The following is a 19,356-nucleotide window of genomic DNA, read 5'->3' as shown; positions in this document are numbered from 1 at the left end:
GTCGGTTTAAAAGAGAGCCTCGGATGAACAACTGCGCATGCGCCGAGAACAGACACTGCCTCCTGCCACGGAGCCCGAGTTCAGGAAGGGCTTAGGTCTTGGATGAACAACTGCGCATGCGCCGAGTATAGACACTGCTTCCGACAGTGTGGGTAAAAGAGGCTTCGGCTTAACAACTGCGCATGCGCTAAGGACAGACATAGTGTTCGCAATTGAACACCAGAAGTCTTTGCAAGAAATATTCCTTTATTTAGTTCACAGCACGGAGCGCAGCACAGGCCCGGGGCGCAGTAAAGGGCTACACGTCAGTACCAGTGCAGGTGGGACGGGGTCCGAGAAGGGTCACATTGAATGAGATACAGCACGCGCTGAGATGTACTGAAGTGCAAAGCTCCTCTGTCCGGCTCCTCTATGGGGGGGTGTCTCTCCTCTGCGCAGGCGCAGTGACGCTGAGCGTCCTCTGTCCAGGGCTGTTCACAGTCTGCAGTCAGTGTAAGGGCCCAACACTTTTTCATTGTTCTGCGATAGGGAGTAGTGTCTTTGCTCCGCACGAGCGCAGCTGTGACGCGCGGTGCTGCGCCTGCGCAACCGTGAGACGCCATCTACTGTTCGTTCGGGGGAATAACACACCGGGCCCCACTCCTCACAGGCAGCCGGGCCCTCGGTGCCGGACTCAGGCGGGCCGGGCCCCCGGTGTGCCCCCTCCCTCCCAGGCCCTGCAAACCCCACTGAGCGGTGCACAAGGAGAGGTGAGGTTTTTATTTTATTTTATTTATGCATTTTTATATAGCGCGGACTTTACCCGAAGGCGTCAGAGCGCTTCACATTAGGAACAGAAATGAAACATAATGAGAAACATTATAGAAGAGCAGATTACTAAAACATACGTTACTTACATAAGGTAATAGTGACAATTGTGAGCAAACAAAAAACATGAGGTAGTAAAAATTGTGAGCAACCAAAAATACATGAGGTAGTAAAGGTAATAGTGACAATTGTGAGCAAACAAAATACTTGAGGTAGTAAAAATTGCGAGCAACCAAAAATACATGAGGTAGTCAAAAGTGCACAAGAGGAAAAGTGACAAGTGTGCAGTTAAAAGAGAAAACAGAGTATAATTTGAGGTATAATACTGCAATAAGTGCTAGGCACAAGAACAGGCGTTACGTAGGCAAGGTGGCACTTGCGCAAGTATCAAAGGTAAAAACATGTGAGAGGTGTCCTCAAAGCGCCCAATCATGTGTGTGTGTTTAATAATATTTTTAGTGGATCTTATGTTTTTTGTTGTTGTTTTTGTTGTTGTTATTTATGAAGAACAAAATAGAGACAATGAACGTCATCGCCATAGTCAAACAATTCCATATAATCCCATTCACCGTGTGTGTATTTGTGGAATACCAAGTAATGTCCCTGGTGTCTGATTACTGGTGTTTGTTTTTATTTATTTTATTTTATTTTTTTAACCCCTTGGCCGTGGCTGTAATTCCACGGCGGCGCTAGGGGGGAGCCGCGCGGCGCCGCCATGCTCGTGACGGAACCACTCCGTCACAAGCCGCGGGCGCGCTATGCTTGTGACGGTGTAGTTCCGTCACGGCCCGCCTGCTCCACAGAACACGCCGCGCAGGCGCGGAATTGATGCCGCGCAGGCGCGGCGGCCGGGTCATGAAGGAACCATTCCGTCACCAGCACAGCGCGTCCGTAGCTCGTGATGGAGTGGTTCCGTCACGTGCACGGAAAGGGTTAATGCATTTTTATAAAGCGCGGACTTTACCCGAAAGTGTCAGAGCGCTTTACTATAGAACCAGTTACGTTACATGAGAGAACGGTTACAGGAATGGAACAAACAAAAATAGCATGCCATAGAATCAAAGCGACGCAGGAAAAAGGCACACAATCGCAAGCGCAGACTGTACAAGCAAAAATATGAATATATATGACAAATTTTACAATGACTAAAGCACTTACTGACGAAAAATAGCAGGCCATAGAATCAAAACAACGCAGGTAAAAAAAACACAATATTAACCGCAGCAAGCACAGGATGTACAAACAAAAATATAAATATAAGTGACGAATTTACTGAGAAGGAGGGAATTAGTTCTGAAAGTGTCTTTGGAATTAAAGAGATTTGAGGTCCGCTTTGAAGATCTGGATGGAGGTGATGGCACGGAGCGGAGCGAAGGAGGAAGCGAGTTCCAGATTCTCACAGCATTACCTGAGAACGATTGTGCCATCAATTTTTCCCTTTTGATGGAGGTGGGGCTCAAGCAGGAACTTTTCCGCATTGCGAGAAGGTCTTGAGCCTCCAGCCAATTTCAGTTTCTTCGCCAGATAGCGAGGGAAGGAAGAGTGCAAAGCTTTGTGGGTGATGCACGCTGTTTTGTAGATAGCTCTAGCCTTGATGGGAAGCCATCGGAGAGAAGATAAGATAGGATAGGAGTGATGTAGTCACTTCGTTTGGACCCTGAAATGAAGCGAGCTGCTGAATGGAGGACGGATTTGAGGGGGGAGAGGTGAGATTTGGGAAGGCCAAGTCAGAAGAGAATTACAATAGTCCAGTCTAGAGAGAACTAGCGATTGGACCAAGGTTTTTAGGTCATTCTCCGGGCAGAACCGGCGAATCCCCCATAAAAGGCACCGCTGATAACGTGCGCTCTTGGCCATGGAATTGATGTGTGAGGTTAGGTTGAGTCTTTTGTCAAGTATGACACCTAAGGATTTAGCGCAGTCCACAATGATGGGTTTACTGTTGAGTAGATTTGATTGATCCATCCAGGATTGAACAGGAGGCGGAGAGAGCTAGATAAGAGGAGGAATTCCTTTTTAGAGGGATTGTGAATTACTTGGTGAGCTAACATCCAGTTGTGAATAGGGTTGAGAGTAGAGCTGAGTAGTGAGAGATCATGAGGGGAAGACACCTTGAGGTAGATTTGGGTATTATCCGCATAAAGATGGTAGAGGATTCCAGATTTGCTTAGAAGGATCCATAATGATTCCAAGTAGAGTTTGAACAGAGTGGGAGCAAGGATAGAACCTTGAGGTACACCTTGACCAACCACCAGTCGAGACAACAGACTGTTCGCAATCTTGATCATTTGGGATCTGTCCGCGAGGAAAGAGGCAAACCATTTGAGTACTGTGCCTTCCACGCCCATTCTCTGTCGGAGAATGTTAAGGAGGGTGTCGTGATTAACAGTGTCAAAAGGTGCAGAGAGGTCAAGAAGAATCAGAAGGCACAATTCCCCCGAATTGAGAATATGCAGCGCATCATCGATCACTAGCAGCAGTGTTGTTTCAGTGCTGCAGTTTTGAATAAAGCCCGACTGGAACATGTTGAGGAGATTATTGTCCATAATGTGTTGGGAGAGTTGTTTTGCAACACATTTTTGTGTGATCTTTGAAAGAAAAGGGAGATTGGTGATGGGGCGGAAGTTATTGAGGTCATTTGCATCTGCAGAGCGTTTTTTTAGAAGGGGGGAAACCTGACCAGTTTTGAGGACAATTGGGAGGGATCCTTGACTGGGGAAGAGATTGACTAACCTGGTCCAGTAGGAGAGAGTGTCAGTATAGAAATTAATGGCGATGCCACTGGGTATGGGGTCAGAAGAATGGTTGGAGGGTTTGATTTCGCGGATGCATTTGAGGAGATCAACCTCTGAGATGGCGGCAAAGTTCTGCCAAGTGACTAAGGATTTTCGCTCCTCGATGGGGGTGGGGTGGGTGACCTGTTCCACCAGAGATCTACTGTAAAGAACTCTGATACACACTAGATAATGGCGAAGAAGTTCTTTATTTATATATCCTTGAGGATCCCTTCTGCTAGTAAGATGCTTCTTAATTACGCTCCGGCTGTGTGGATGAGAAGTGTTTATTTTTCCTTCTTTATTTTTTTTAAAATGGCGCTGACGTACAAGGCAGGTAAACTGGACTGCTGATTTATTACTTTAAAGATGGCCGCTTGACGTTAGAGGCATCCGTCTTCGTCGCTGACGTTTACACAGATGGACTGATGACGTAGGAAGAATAATTCAATGCGGCAGTTTGTGAGTGTTCGTTAAGGCAGTTGTGTACCTCAGCAAGTGTATTTTCCAGTCAGAATGTAATTCCAGCAATATTAAAAGTTGAAGAGAAAGTGTCACATTTTTTAAAATTACCTTGAAATGTGTTGCTCAAAGCTTACTTGCTGTTTAGACTTCTAGATGAAGTTTGGCTTGTGGCTCGCTGAAAATTCTTGCTTGGTTTCTTTGTTGTAGTACGTTTTTTTCTGATAATTTTTCCTTGTTACTTCTTATTTCGATCGCAAGTTCCAAGTAAGTATTTTAGCCAAAGTTCATGTCTGCATGTTCAAATTTTATCAAGTTTCTTTTTCTTCAGAATTTTTACTCGTTTGAGTTTACTGTGTTCACCTTAATTACATATTTGACTGTTCTCCGACCTTACGTGCACTGATGTTAACGACATCAATTTATTCTTTGCAAATCTTGGAATTCACCTGACACGAAGTACTTGAAATCGCGTATCTTCTATGACTGTATCCTTGTATATTTCCTTAAGTGCTGAGTTCTCGTGTTGGTGCACGTCGCCACTTTGTAAAGAACTCCGATACACACCAGATAATAAGCGAAGAAGTTCTTTATTTATAATCGCCAACACAGGCTCCAGGGGAGCTCTAGCGTAACTTATCAACGCAGTCAAAGCAGTGATCAGCTGTCAACTGTCAGCTGATGACCTCACGGCTGGTACGGTATCCGCACAGGGACATCAAAAAAGCAATGGCAGAACTGTGTCCACGGAGGGACACAACTACAGAGGACGTAACATCTACTTATTATTTCTATGATGAGTTTGTATTGTTCTTGTTTTGTCTCAACATTGGTTTGCTTGTTCAACCTGGTGCGTTCAAGGCACTCTATATGCTCGATACTACCGCTGACCTAATGGCCTATTTAAATGTTTTTCCATTTAGCTGCCTACACCCGGAGGCTTTCTGACCATACCATTACTAAGTGTTTTATGCTCGCTATCATGGCGCTCTCACCAATATTGAAGTGGAAGATCGTTCTGAATATTTATGAGTAAGTGTTCCCTGTATCTGATGCCTTCTTCAGGCTTTTCGATGTTTGACGATTAGGGCAAGTGCAAGAGTACACTACCTGTTGTCCAATAGTTTGCATACCAATGTTCTGGTTTCTACTTACTAGTCGTTCCAGGACTCTTTACTTACGTATAACTACTACGAAGGTTCACTCGACACAGAGAAAATATTTCTGACCGACTACTTGGGCCACAGATACTCCTCTCTAAAGTAAGTGCTGGGAAGAGAGGTTGTTAGGGTCACTATATAGCTGGCTTTTAGAGATAGGTGATTTAAGTAATCTTTTGATACTTTACATTTAGTATCACCTATACTGATCTCTTTAGCTGCTGGTATTTATGCTGTGAGGGGTCTCATATTTCGGATGCTCCATCTTACTGCTGGTTATTAGACTGCAGGCCCAGTAATCTTCATTGGATTTAGTAAGTTTTGGCTTGTTACTAAGCAGCCCACATGAGTTAAACCATTCATTGTATCTTGCATTAGTTACATTATATATAAAAATATATATATATATATATATATATATATATATATATATATATATATATATATATATATATATTTCTTTTTTTTTACTACACTACATCACATATATACCTTTCCAGTAAATATATTTTTTAGCTGGTATGAAAGGTCATGTGGATCTATGTTTTGACGAGATCAATCAGGACTTTGAGGAGCTAGTTGTAAAACATATAAGAAGATTGTATAGGAATAACGCGTGGATTTTCGCCTTTATTTTATTTTTAGTATACATTCTACATATCTGCAGAACATCTTCTAGTTTGGCAGCCATACTACCTCATCAGAATACCCTTTGAAAAGCTTAGAAGCGCCTCATATGATATTTATAACATTCTCAACTTGGGTATTTACTTATATGTTTCTCTCTGGAATTGTTTCACTTCACCAATTATCCTTGGATTTGGAATTGGCGTACTATATGGAGATTGGGTCTATTTTTCATTTTAATTAACTTTTTCTTTCTTTCACTTGGAGCTTCAATTTGTGTACTTGGGTGTCTTTGTGATTCACTGGATATTTCCAACATTTTCCCTTCGTTTCCCTTTTTTAACCAACACTTTTAAGACCTTCCTTTCTACCCCTTCTTGTTTCTTCTACAGGCATGTTTTTATTAGAAACTTAATAGATTTTTCTACATACAAAAACGTTTTTTGTGAATAACTATTAAAAAGTTATGAATGAAATGTACTTTTCTGTTAAACAGCCTTGAAAAAGTCGTCCCAAGACACAACACGTGTCAGCTGTTCTTGTTTCTGACTCTACGTGTCAACATTTGAGAAGACTTATGAATAAAATATTTCTGTTACATATATAATTGGACTTGTGCTACTATTGTTCTCAGAGCTGTGGACCCACTTGAGTCCCCTTTATAACTTGTTTGAGCTGTGCTCTGTCATTCAGATTATTGTTTTGCTATATGAAGATTTTCTACATATAGATTAGCACTGTGGATGGCACAGTGCTTGGTATTGAGCACGCTGGAGAATATCCGCTTCATCTTGTTAACTTTGTGGCAACCTTTTACGGAGGTGCTGGCTGTTGTGTACCACTGCCATCAGGTGTTTTTGTAACAAGCCAGAACTATTGGCTTTGTCCATGGTTTTTAGTTGCATAAAATAAAAAAGCAGCAACCATGGCTGCTATATTCTTTCTCGGGATGATGAGTATAGTCTAGTGATAGTGGCGCCTCACTTGATTATCGGTGTATCTGTTCTATACTATTTAGTGTGTTATGGTGCTTAGGGAGGGGGTCCTCATCCTTGCCCTCATCATTCAGTACTCCACATGAGAACTGTACAAATTTTGTTACAATGTCCTAGCACACATAAACCCTTATTCCGTTTTGTTCATATATATAAACAAAAAATAGCAGTAAACAATCTCTGCATTCATATTTTCTTTTCTTTATTCCAGTAGTTGTTGCCAACACGTGTTTCGTTGCTGCCTGGGTAGTTCACCCGCGACTTCGTCAGGGCTGTAAAACATATATACAATGCGATGTAACAACATCACACATATGTTTTGCATTAAGATCTATGCATATGTGTACATAGTCCCTCAGTCCCCTTTTAAGGTAGAGGATAAGCACCCCAAAAGTGTGAGTTTAGTGAAACAAAAATATGGCACAATTTTGGTTGTGTTGCATTCAAAATTGAGATAATTTATTTCTCTATTCCCTGTGTGTCCCAGTGGTAGGGGTATTATGCAAATAATATTAGGGGTCATATCTCCCGTATATAGTGTCTATATTCTTCATGCTATCTGTAGCGCTTACAGTGTATACCCCAGGATTGGCATACCTGAGATACTGGAATCGAGATCAGCTGGCCTGTAATTCATAAGACCAATATGAGTATTCGGGCAAACATCAGAAAACGTAATCACTCCTTACTAGTTGACATGTAATCAAAATGTCACCAAAAGAGCTTACCTTCTGACCGATTGTAATTCCGTCCCGGCCAATTGTCGGCCTGGGTGAGGATGTAGGTATCTTATGTTGTATGCTCAGAAATTCTGAAACAGAATCATAGCTGTTCATTATTTCCAGTCTTCATAACATTTCCATCGAGCACCATATTACTCATCCATTACCGACTCCTCCAAATCAATCTCCAACCTATTGTGTATCATCTTATCCTTAAAAACGGCAGTGGATTCCGTCACAACTATTAGTTATGGAATCGCTGTGCTGATCCCATTTTACAGACTAAACCTGTCTGTATTATTAAAATTATAGATATCTCATCTGTTGTACCAGATTATCATGAGAAATATCTATCAGTTCTAAACTTGGCATGCATTATTATTATACGAGCTTAAGTCTTATACTGCGTTTAGTAATATAAACCACTGTAACCCATGGTAATCCATATATTAGGTAAATCTACGCACAAAACTGCTCGTATAGATACCTTGCGTGTGTCTCAGAAGGATCATAGTAAGTCGATGTGGGAGAAGGCGGAACGCTGTACGTGGCGTCGTCTTCCCCAGTAATATTAGTAACTGTGTCCCAAAGTCCTAATTCGGTTTCTGCATACAAGTATATGGAGATTTAGAGTGAGAGAGGTACCCCTTGGGAATGTCAAGAGAAATAGGGTAATATGGGCCGGGATGCCCGCCACCCCCTCCCAACACCAATTCCCCATGGGAGTAGACAGACACAAATTTGAACATTTGGAAGTCGGGGGGAGTCACCCCCCCCCGGCCGTATTTATTAAAATATGAAACAAAATTTAAAACTTTAAATTAAAACGTTTCATGAATCATGTACAATTTTACTTCAATTACATTTTGATGAAGACAAGTTCTTTGGCTAACCTTAACAAATCTCTAATACAAAGGTTTCCTAGCAGAGTCTAGCATCCTGAAAATGCATAACATTCTAAAATAAAATTGTACATCCTAGCATTAAGGGCCAACGGCAAGGTCTTAACCGGTGTCAGATCCCTACTACCAAATTCCCGCCCTCACGGTGTGAGTGGCGCATGCGCAGAGGACTTTACCCTTGCTGCCAACTGTAACTTCCCATGTCGTGGGGGCCCCCTTTCACTCGACGCCATCTTAAAGGTTGTCCGAGTTCTCGTGCGAGTTAATCCGTAAGAAGGACAGCGTGGACTCCCCTCCCTTCCCCACACTCTCTTCCGCCGGAGCGGATATCCGGCCCCCGGGAAATTCGTAGGAGGGGAATATAGCCGTCTCCCCCTGGGAGGGGCCTATGGCCGTCTCCCCCTAGGCGACCCATCCGTAGTGGGTGCCGCCTCCCCGTGGGAGGGGCCAATGGCCACCTCCCCCCGGGCGCTCCCATCCGTACTGGGTGGCGCCCCCCCTAGGGACCTTGAAATTACTGCTCACCGATCATGACCTTACCGCCCGACCAAGAATAAATACGACAGTTGTTTTACCTACTAAGGAAGAAAATACGCCTAATCTGCAACAGCTTGATAATTCATCAACTTTGACATTGCTACAAAGGGAAAAAAGTCCTAAAGCACAAGACAATTATTGCTTGATCCATCACTCTCCGTTTCTACAAAGGAAAAAAGTCCTACCAACATTTATTCAATCAAAGGCATACATCCATGATGCAAAAATTTCACTGTATCTTTTTAATACATTCGAATATCACCAACAATTACTTTATTCAAAAAACATTGCAAAAAGGGGATGGTGGGTGGGTCAAAGTTGCCGCTTGTTCTTTCGAGGGCTCACGAGCGACGAGTGGTGCAGCCTTCAGAGCACTGGAACAAGAGGATGCTTCGTTGGATTCCCGCTCTATTTATCCATCTGCGGGAGGGCGGGGGCCCGCCTCAGGTACGCCCCTCCGTGCGCGGACTTCCGGGCGGGTGTCTAGGACAACCCCTTCTGGGCGGGAAAGGGCGTGCTCCGGCTACGCCGCTTTGGGCATACCAGCCGAGACACGCCCCCCGCCCACAACGGTTTCCCGGGGGGATCGAGGCACCCATCCATACGTTCGGGGGGACCGAGTGGTCTTCCCTTTCCATATGGGCCGGGATGCCCGCCACCCCCTCCCAACACCAATTCCCCATGGGAGGAGACAGACACAAGTTTGAACTTTTGGAAGGCGGGGGGGAGTCATGTGAAATCTGACAAATTCGATGTACATAGACAGCATTCATTCCCCCTCTTCTCCCACTCCTCTCCTTGTGAGCACCATGGATACTGTAAATTATTGACCGTATCACCCTGCCAGTAAGAACCCGTACCCCCGTGCATATGTACGGCCATTCTAGGCACCATGGCCCTTTTTACCCATTAGACTCCCCAGCTTCCCTCCTGCGCGTATCTTGCACCCCCTCTCTCATGTATAGGCCATGAAACCCGCTCCCTCTACGCGATCCTGATGTGAAAGGTAACCCTCCTGCTTGACCCAGGCCTTCCCCATTTCCTTCTTGAAGAAGCATCCTTCGCCTCAGCTGACATAGCCCCCCCCCCCCAGTTGTATCTGGCTGCCCCTGTTCTCTCATGTACAGGTCATAAGATCTCTCTCTCTCTCTCTCTCTCTGCGCGACTCTAGCCCTGCACGCACCCTGACCCCCTCCTTCTCCTCACATGAACAAGTCATAAACCCTTTTCTTTCGCAAAGCCCTGTCCTTGAGAGTCACGGCCGCGCCTGACCAGCACCTCCTTCCCTTCCATGAATACCCCTCTATTGACAAGCCCTCCCTCCGCGCTCGATAGTCCACGCAGGCCTGAATACCACTCCTTTGATGACCCCTTCCCCCGAGTCCGGCTGACCACACATGTCCGAGGCCATCGCCTAAGCCAGGAGACACCATTTACTGCCCTTATTGTATGCCTAGCCACCCCACCCCCTGGGCCATGATCAGGCGCACACATCCTACGGCACACTCAGCTGCATGATTGCCCTCCCCTCTTATCAGCAGGTCAAGGGTCCCCATTGTGAATGTATGTGGAATAGGATCATCACGAGGATTATAGGAATGTTTCCCTTTTGCGACACATTGACCTGATTGTATCATCAAATGTTCTGCAAATGTATAAAAGCCGGAGTCTCACGCTCACTTGTTAGAGCACCTCCCGAAAGACACTGTGTTTCGTGTCCGAAATGACATGCTCTCCTCATGAGAAATAAACTCTGTTCTTGATTCCTGCTCCCAGCGCCCGTCTCTTTATTTGATAATTATTCAGAATGGGAACTGAGAGGCGGTTTGCGCCAGCAGCCTGGGCATCGTTAGAATTATGGGCTCACTTTCAACAATTGGCGTCCCAACGCGGGGTCCATCAGTGACATGGGGTTCGGTAAGAGAGATCCAGACGAAAAAGTGAACGTCTAAAATGATCGGGGTATGCCTGCCTTGAGAGGGCCCTAGCCCGGCTGCCGATCGACAGAACTTCACCAATTCTGAACGGACCTCTCTTGAGTGACCTATTGTCCTGACTGGAATCCCACAGGAATGCTACATGGAGTAAGAGAACGATCGGGCGCTGGAGGAAGGAGTCGAAGAACTGTCCGTATGGTCCGGTCCGGGTAAGATTAAGTAGGGTGTTTTTACACCTGATTGGTAGGGTGGCCCTGTCCACCTGATTGATTGATTGTTTGTATTGAAATCGGTATTTGTATACTGATATTGTATTGGTTGGTATTGGTTCATTTAGCTTTGAGGGCTACTTGACATATTGGTTCTCTTTTGAGAACGAGACATTCTCTGTTTGCAAACAGCGGCGAATAGGAACGTCGTCCCTCTTTGCAGATAGAGAAGGGTAGGTAATGCAGACTTTTGTCCCCGTTGTAATCCGTCATGCCTACTTTTCTCCCCACTGATTGTTTGAAGTCGATTAATAATCGATTGTTGCTCTTTGAGATCTTCCCTGTCCACAAACAGAGATGAATAGGAATATTCTGTTCCCTTTATGGATAGCGAAGGGCAGGTAATGCAGACATTTGTCCCCGTTGTAATCCGTCATGCCTGTTTTTCTCCCCACTGATTGGTTGGTTGCCTGGACATTGTTGTTCCAGGAATTGTTTCGTTTGAGGTATTTTCTATTTGCAAACAACGTAAAATAGAAACACTCTGTCTAGTCTTTGCAAGTAGAAAAGGGTAGGTTATGCCCCTTTGTGAATTCGTCAGTCCTACCCACTCCCCACTGGTTGGTTATTGTGGGGTAGCTCGCATGGTCCGCCCAGGAGACTACTCTTATGGAGGACATATGCTCTCTACTCATGGGCCATTTAATAGAAATAGACCGACTGGTCCGTCCAGGAGGCTACCCTAGTAAGTGGAAGTACATCGCTCGGTCTGTCCAGGATGATACCCTAATGAAGGAATATATGTTCCCCTTTTGATCGATAATCTCGTTCCACCCCGGACCATTTATTGGAGGGGACTCGTCTGGTCCGTCCAGATGTACCCCCCTAGTGAAAAGGACACATAAAAATATGAAGTGATCACCGTTCCCTACTAACAAAAAGCTTTAGCTCGAAACACGCTAAGGAAGAGAAAGAAAAATAAAAGGAAATCAGGCTAAGTCAGTAACCCCCTGATGAGCTTTTGACTTCACCAAAAATAAGAAACATTAGAAGTAGTTCGTAATAAGAAATGTAAAATGGCGAAAAGATTCGATATCAGAACATAGCCACGAGGTAGCTAGGCTTCACTGCCTGTTCCTGTTCCCAACATGTCTGCCTCATTGCCCGCCCCGCCCAAATAACGGTCACATGAAATAGAAACAACTCAATAGGTACCTACCCCCACTCCGGAAGCTCCCGAAGTGCAACAGGCCCGCGGTTACGCCCATCCGGAAGGCGAGGCCTGAAGGCACGAGGGACTCGCCTGCCCACGGTCAGAAGGAGACGATGTTGGGCAGGCGGTCCAAAAAGGATGACAAGGACCTCTCCGTCTTCTCCCTTCTGCCGCCCTGCAGGCCGCGGGGAGAGAGGGGGCTGTCTTGCCTCAGCCGCCGACCACCCCCCCCCCATCATCAATGGCTGGCACGGCCGATGTCGAAAACTATGGAGCCGGGGAACGGCGCGGGGTCGCTGGAAGGGGGAGGTGCCGCGAACGGCCCTCCCCCACCTCCCTCCAGGTGGAGGCTTCCAGCGACACCCCAACACTCTTCGCTTAAGGGTCAACATCAAAAAGAGGTCCTCTGCCCAGGACGGGCACACGCTCCATATCGCCTCTCCTCGACCTTGAAGATTCTATAAGAGCCGGGGGGCCCCCGACCCCCTGCATGGGTGCCCCCGTCCCCTTTGCTGGGAACCACGACAGCGGTGCTACTCCTGCCGGCACCAGACTCGGATCGGAAATGGCTAAGATACCGCCACGGCACAGGCTTGTTCAGTTCCGGAGGAACACCAGAATGACCCGGTAGGAAAATTGTTGCCGCCCTTCCCACTCTTTGACTCATGGTCCATATTGTTAGACTGTTAACCACATTGCACGAGACTTTCTGAACTGCCAATGGAAAGTTCTGGGCCAACCTTGCGAGACTAGAGACACTCTGACTATGCTAGAACTCGCCTGACCCCACCCAAAATGGCGCCGACGCGAAATGTGACGTTTTTAATGAACTTTGTTGCACCCTGATCGCGCAACCTTTTTGCACCGAGATATATATAACGTTTGGATAATGAAAGTAAATATGAAGGGTATTGAGTATGTGCTTGAACAATGAATTGACTTAAGGGTGGGTACTGTTTATGAGTTGGGAAATGAATTGGTATAAATGAATGATCATTGGACGATGTATTTATGAACGTATTTAAGATGAATTACTGACATGCATCATGCTTGCTCTGTAGGAGAGTTTAATATGATTTTATTGCACTGCCGCACTTTATACAATGAACTGCCACTAGCTTCGTTCTTCCCATGCACAGTTCCAATCTGCTCCGTGGCTAGCCCACCGGGTTGTAGGCCTGTATTTATGTGTCAACCCTCTTTTATTAAAGGTATTTTGGAAACGAAAGCATCATTGTAGCGGATTGCATTAATGAGTTTTGAATGAATTACTACTATGAGCAACGAGAAAGTATGATGAAGGCTAAAGGTTAAAAAGGACCCGATATTTAGCAGCCACACTATGTGTGACAGGCAGCCGGAAAGGTGCTTTAGAAGCCCTGAAACGACACCACAGAAATGCCACCTGGCCGCCACCCTTGTACCCGATCAAAAGAGGTTACGACCAAGTAGCTCATGTCGCACAGATCGTCAACGATTATCTGTCTGACCTCTCTGGTCAAATCTGGGCTTAAACGCCGAGATGGTAAAGAAAGGCGGTACGTGAAGATGGGTCGAGTATGTGGTAAGTAAAAACATTTTCGGGCTACTACATGCTGATGTACTTTGAATGCTGCCACCCCCACCCCTTCTTTTCCCTCCCTTCTGCAGGTCACGTCGGAACGTCGGCTGAAGTGTGGAAGAGCGACGGTCAGACCACCTACGAAAAAGGAAAAGAGGGAATATGTGTGAAGTCGTTATAACGATAGGTTCTTAAAAGAAAAGACGTAGACTTAACATGACTGTTCTTCCTTAGGACATAGCGACTGAGAGGATGGACTGACATAGAAACTGGACAGGTACTGAATGACGAACAAAATTTTGACTAGAAAGGACGTATTAAATAATGTAACCGGACGTTTGAATAGGTAGGGAAAGGACAAAGAAAATCGTACGTATAAGGGTTGCCACGGCGCCACCCGTCTAGGAAGTTAGAAATGTCGCCGATGTTCAAAATGCACTACTCCCTTTCTCACACTCTTGCAGATATAGCCAAGCTGTCCGACTGTTTTCCCGATCAATACTTGCCGTTGCCTCAGCCTGGAGAACTTCCCACCACAGGAGGGAACAGAAAAATGGTTTAAGATCTAACCATGGGTAACTAGCATGACCAGGTTAATTTCCGATCAGCCAACGGAGGTGTGAGTATTGGTAATTGGGAACGCTCACAGGCGTGACAAACGAGAAGAAAAAGGGGGGAAAGGCAGAAAGAGCTAAGCACGTAGATAAATAGGATAGTAAAGATATGTAGGATATATATATAAAAAGCAGATGTTGTGGACTAACAATTGTTTCCCGTCTTGTTGTGAATGTCTTGTCTATGTGTAATACATGTGCCGTCTTCCCTGTCTGAGTTTGTGTGTGTGTAACGTACGAATATATGTCTCCCCTCTGTCTATATCTGCATGTTACCTGACCTTTGCTGTTCCGTGTTGTGAACGCACTAAATGACCTATTTTCGTACACGTCTCTCTCTCCACCCTTCTTTCTCTCTCTCTCCTTACATGTCATACGTGTACCGAATGGCTCGTTTAGACTGCGGACGACTCTCACTCTCTTTGAGAGCCTCCCTATTTTCTGTCCATCTTTTTGGTAAAATTGTGCCCCACCGGCACCACTCCGATTTGATACGTATTTGAACACGAAGGTGTTCAGCGAAATTGACCAAAACTAAAATGACTGTATCTTGCCATGTTACTGCCTCTCCTTTCTGTAAAATGAATAAACTTGAATTGGATAAGAAAGAAAGGACAGGTAAGACGACTAAAGTCCCCCAAATCAGGCCATTTATAGGGGAACTGTATGTCAATGGCATCCTATGTCTGTTCTTCAGGGACGAACGCCAACATCTAGATTGACACCCAATACCCAGATTGCCCCACCCCTTTGCACCCAAGCGCAAGCGCCCGAAGCATCCCCGCCCCATTTTTGATAGAACCGCTTCCGTTGTCCCAGGTATAAACATAATGACCATGGGTAGCTGCTGACCCTTGAGGAAATGTTGTTTTGCCCGATTCTCGACGATAGCACCCCCACCCTGTCTGAAAATGTTGGCCAGTCCTGAAGGGAAATGCTCCGTAATGTCGAATATGATGAAACGCACAGTTGATGGGAATGTCATTTGTCCTCACATGAGTTATAAACAGGACAATGAATATACCTGCCATAAACTCAGTAGGAATGCTGACACATGCACTGCTTGGTAGTAGACCTCTGACTGTGACCAATGACCATAAGAACTCAAAATGCGAAAAATTGAGGGAGGAATTCACATGCGTAGATATCTTCTTCTGCCATTTCTCTAAAACACTGTCTTGTACTCATTCAAAGATGCACGATCACCGAAGGAGATGGGTCGGATGTGACGTACAGCCTGGCTACAGATCTTGGGACACGTGTGACCTCGACCGAAGGTGGAGCTGCAGAGCAACAAGATATGGACGAGACAGCACTCTCAACGTGGAAATTGAAAAATGACGGGCTGCCCTGAAGCCCTCCGTCTGCTAACCCACGTGTGCCTGGAGTCTCCGTCCCCCTTCTTTGGGCCCGATTGATGGGCCTGCCTGCTTGTTATCCTTTGCTCCCTTGGTCCCTTTTTGTGTGTCCCAGGAACTCTGACCCAACTCCGATCACTCTTTCTCCTATCGACTGTCTGAACCACATCCACCCACCTTCCCACGTGACTTTTTGCCAAAGGAAAGAACTCCAATTATATGGGAAGAGGGTGTTGCCACAGAACGCTAGGTGCCGAGCACAAGGCGCCACCAAACGGACTGTTTAGGGAACAGGACTGTGGTCTAACAGCAGAGGACTGACCGCACCCTGCAACGCGTGATGATGGAACCGAGCTGGACCCGTAGCTCCATCGCCGGTGCTCAACAGCGCCACCGAAAGTACCCGGATTAGAGCCTACCAGTGATGGCTCGCTGATAAAAAGACACTGTGACGAAGAAATACTGTGCATTGAACTGAATTCCGCTCTCAACTGCCTGGTCAAAACTGTTCATTGGTCACATTTTTTAAGTCAGAAAGCCTTGTGCTATGTAATGCGTTTAACTGTTAGGAACACACCGGAAATGTAATTTCGTATGTACTGCATTCTTCCCTTCACCTTAACTGTCTATGATTGTACGCCACATGTTAGTATCGACAAAGTGCTAATTCGTCATCGATGCTTGCCTGCCCGTAATGTCATCAGCTGTAAAAAATGATTGCTGCTATGTAAAAAGGGGCGACTGTGAAATCTGACAAATTCGATGTACATAGACAGCATTCATTCCCCCTCTTCTCCCACTCCTCTCCTTGTGAGCACCATGGATACTGTAAATTATTGACCGTATCACCCTGCCAGTAAGAACCCGTACCCCCGTGCATATGTACGGCCATTCTAGGCACCATGGCCCTTTTTACCCATTAGACTCCCCAGCTTCCCTCCTGCGCGTATCTTGCACCCCCTCTCTCATGTATAGGCCATGAAACCCGCTCCCTCTACGCGATCCTGATGTGAAAGGTAACCCTCCTGCTTGACCCAGGCCTTCCCCATTTCCTTCTTGAAGAAGCATCCTTCGCCTCAGCTGACATAGCCCCCCCCCCCCCAGTTGTATCTGGCTGCCCCTGTTCTCTCATGTACAGGTCATAAGATCTCTCTCTCTCTCTCTCTCTCTGCGCGACTCTAGCCCTGCACGCACCCTGACCCCCTCCTTCTCCTCACATGAACAAGTCATAAACCCTTTTCTTTCGCAAAGCCCTGTCCTTGAGAGTCACGGCCGCGCCTGACCAGCACCTCCTTCCCTTCCATGAATACCCCTCTATTGACAAGCCCTCCCTCCGCGCTCGATAGTCCACGCAGGCCTGAATACCACTCCTTTGATGACCCCTTCCCCCGAGTCCGGCTGACCACACATGTCCGAGGCCATCGCCTAAGCCAGGAGACACCATTTACTGCCCTTATTGTATGCCTAGCCACCCCACCCCCTGGGCCATGATCAGGCGCACACATCCTACGGCACACTCAGCTGCATGATTGCCCTCCCCTCTTATCAGCAGGTCAAGGGTCCCCATTGTGAATGTATGTGGAATAGGATCATCACGAGGATTATAGGAATGTTTCCCTTTTGCGACACATTGACCTGATTGTATCATCAAATGTTCTGCAAATGTATAAAAGCCGGAGTCTCACGCTCACTTGTTAGAGCACCTCCCGAAAGACACTGTGTTTCGTGTCCGAAATGACATGCTCTCCTCATGAGAAATAAACTCTGTTCTTGATTCCTGCTCCCAGCGCCCGTCTCTTTATTTGATAATTATTCAGAATGGGAACTGAGAGGCGGTTTGCGCCAGCAGCCTGGGCATCGTTAGAATTATGGGCTCACTTTCAACAGTCACCCCTCCCCCGGCCGTATTTATTAAAATATGAAACAAAATGTAAAACTTTAAATTAAAACGTTTCATGAATCATGTACAATTTTACTTCAATTACATTTTGATGAAGACAAGTTCTTTGGCTAACCTTAACAAATCTCTAATACAAAGGTTTCCTAGCCGAGTCTAGCATCCTGAAAATGCATAACATTCTAAAATAAAATTGTACATCCTAGCATTAAGGGCCAACGGCAAGGTCTTAACCGGTGTCAGATCCCTACTACCAAATTCCCGCCCTCACGGTGTGAGTGGCGCATGCACAGAGGACTTTACCCTTGCTGCCAACTGTAACTTCCCTTGTCGTGGGGGCCCCCTTTCACTCGACGCCATCTTAAAGGTCGTCCGAGTTCTCGTGCGAGGTATCCGTAAGAAGGACAGCGTGGACTCCCCTCCCTTCCCCACACTCTCTCCCACCGGAGCGGATATCCGGCCCCCGGGAAATTCGTAGGAGAGGCATATAGCCGTCTCCCCCTGGGAGGGGCCTATTGCCGTCTCCCCCATGGCGACCCATCCGTAGTGGGTGCCGCCTCCCCGTGGGAGGGGCCAATGGCCACCTCCCCCCAGGCGCTCCCATCCGTACTGGGTGGCGCCCCCCCTAGGGACCTTGAAATCACTGCTCACCGATCATGACCTTACCGCCACAGGCCGGATAGTTGACCGACTATCCGGCCCCCCCACACCTCCTAAAGGTCATGTCTCCTCAATGCCACTAGCCATGCTATGAAGTCTCCTATGAGTAAATCATTCCCAGCCCTGGACAGGTGAACCCCATCATTCAAGTAACAGTGATCACCCCGAATACACCCATGGGGAATGCTTTGCAAATGCGTGGAGCGAAACAATTTCTCAATTTTGTTGTTGACCCTCGTTACCGAGTGGTTCAACGCCGTTACAGAGATACCCCCCCGCCAGATTCTTCTGGGGATCATGTGGGACCATGCAATCGTACACCCCGGGAGCCTCCTAGCCAACCAGCTGACTGCCGACAATATGTGTTCTACTAACACCCGTCTTCCCAGTCTTACCAAGTCATTGCCCCCCAGGTGCACTATGATTACAGATGGCGGTGACCTTTGCCGCCCTAAGAGTTCCTCCACAAAGGTTTGAAATTGGTCAAAACAGAGGCCTCCCTTCCCATGGAAGGTCACTCTGAACCCGTATTCCCCAGATGCGTGAATCGCGTCACCTGCCTTGAATACGTCCCCGGCACGCCTCACATATGAGTGGCCCACAACCCATACCACTTGATCTCCAGTCGGTGATCCTTGACCGCTGGTCCTCTGATGTTGGGTCGATCCCAATTTCCGCCCCGCGTCACAGGCTCGCGAAACTGTAATCCAAACAAAAGACAACAAGCGTGAGTGCATTTCATCAGTCTTTTACAACATGTGCAGTCGCACATACCTCTTGAAAAAGTTCGAGGACCAACGGCCTAACTGCTTCACTTCTTCCGCACCCAGACCCCGAGCCGTAGCCTCAGTAGCGGCCCCTATCCTGAATGAGTGGGTCCCAAAATCGCACGGGTTCAAGCCCGACGCAGCAATCGTAATT

The 19,356-nt window shown here is 46.6% G+C and overlaps 1 protein-coding gene across 1 annotated transcript in view; it reads left to right on the top strand.

Annotated features, from left to right (window-relative positions):
* Positions 1–645: 645 nt before the first annotated feature.
* Positions 646–19,356, top strand: part of LOC147737192 (uncharacterized) — a 77,001-nt gene continuing 58,290 nt past the window's right edge. The window contains exon 1 of the mRNA XM_086919096.1: positions 646–749. The gene's annotated coding sequence lies outside the window, so the exon portion shown is untranslated. The remainder of the gene's footprint in view (positions 750–19,356) is intronic.

Source organism: Lissotriton vulgaris, chromosome 1_1, assembly GCF_964263255.1.
Source record: "Lissotriton vulgaris chromosome 1_1, aLisVul1.2, whole genome shotgun sequence".
NCBI lineage: Eukaryota > Metazoa > Chordata > Amphibia > Caudata > Salamandridae > Lissotriton > Lissotriton vulgaris.
This window is presented reverse-complemented; position numbering and strand designations above follow the sequence as displayed.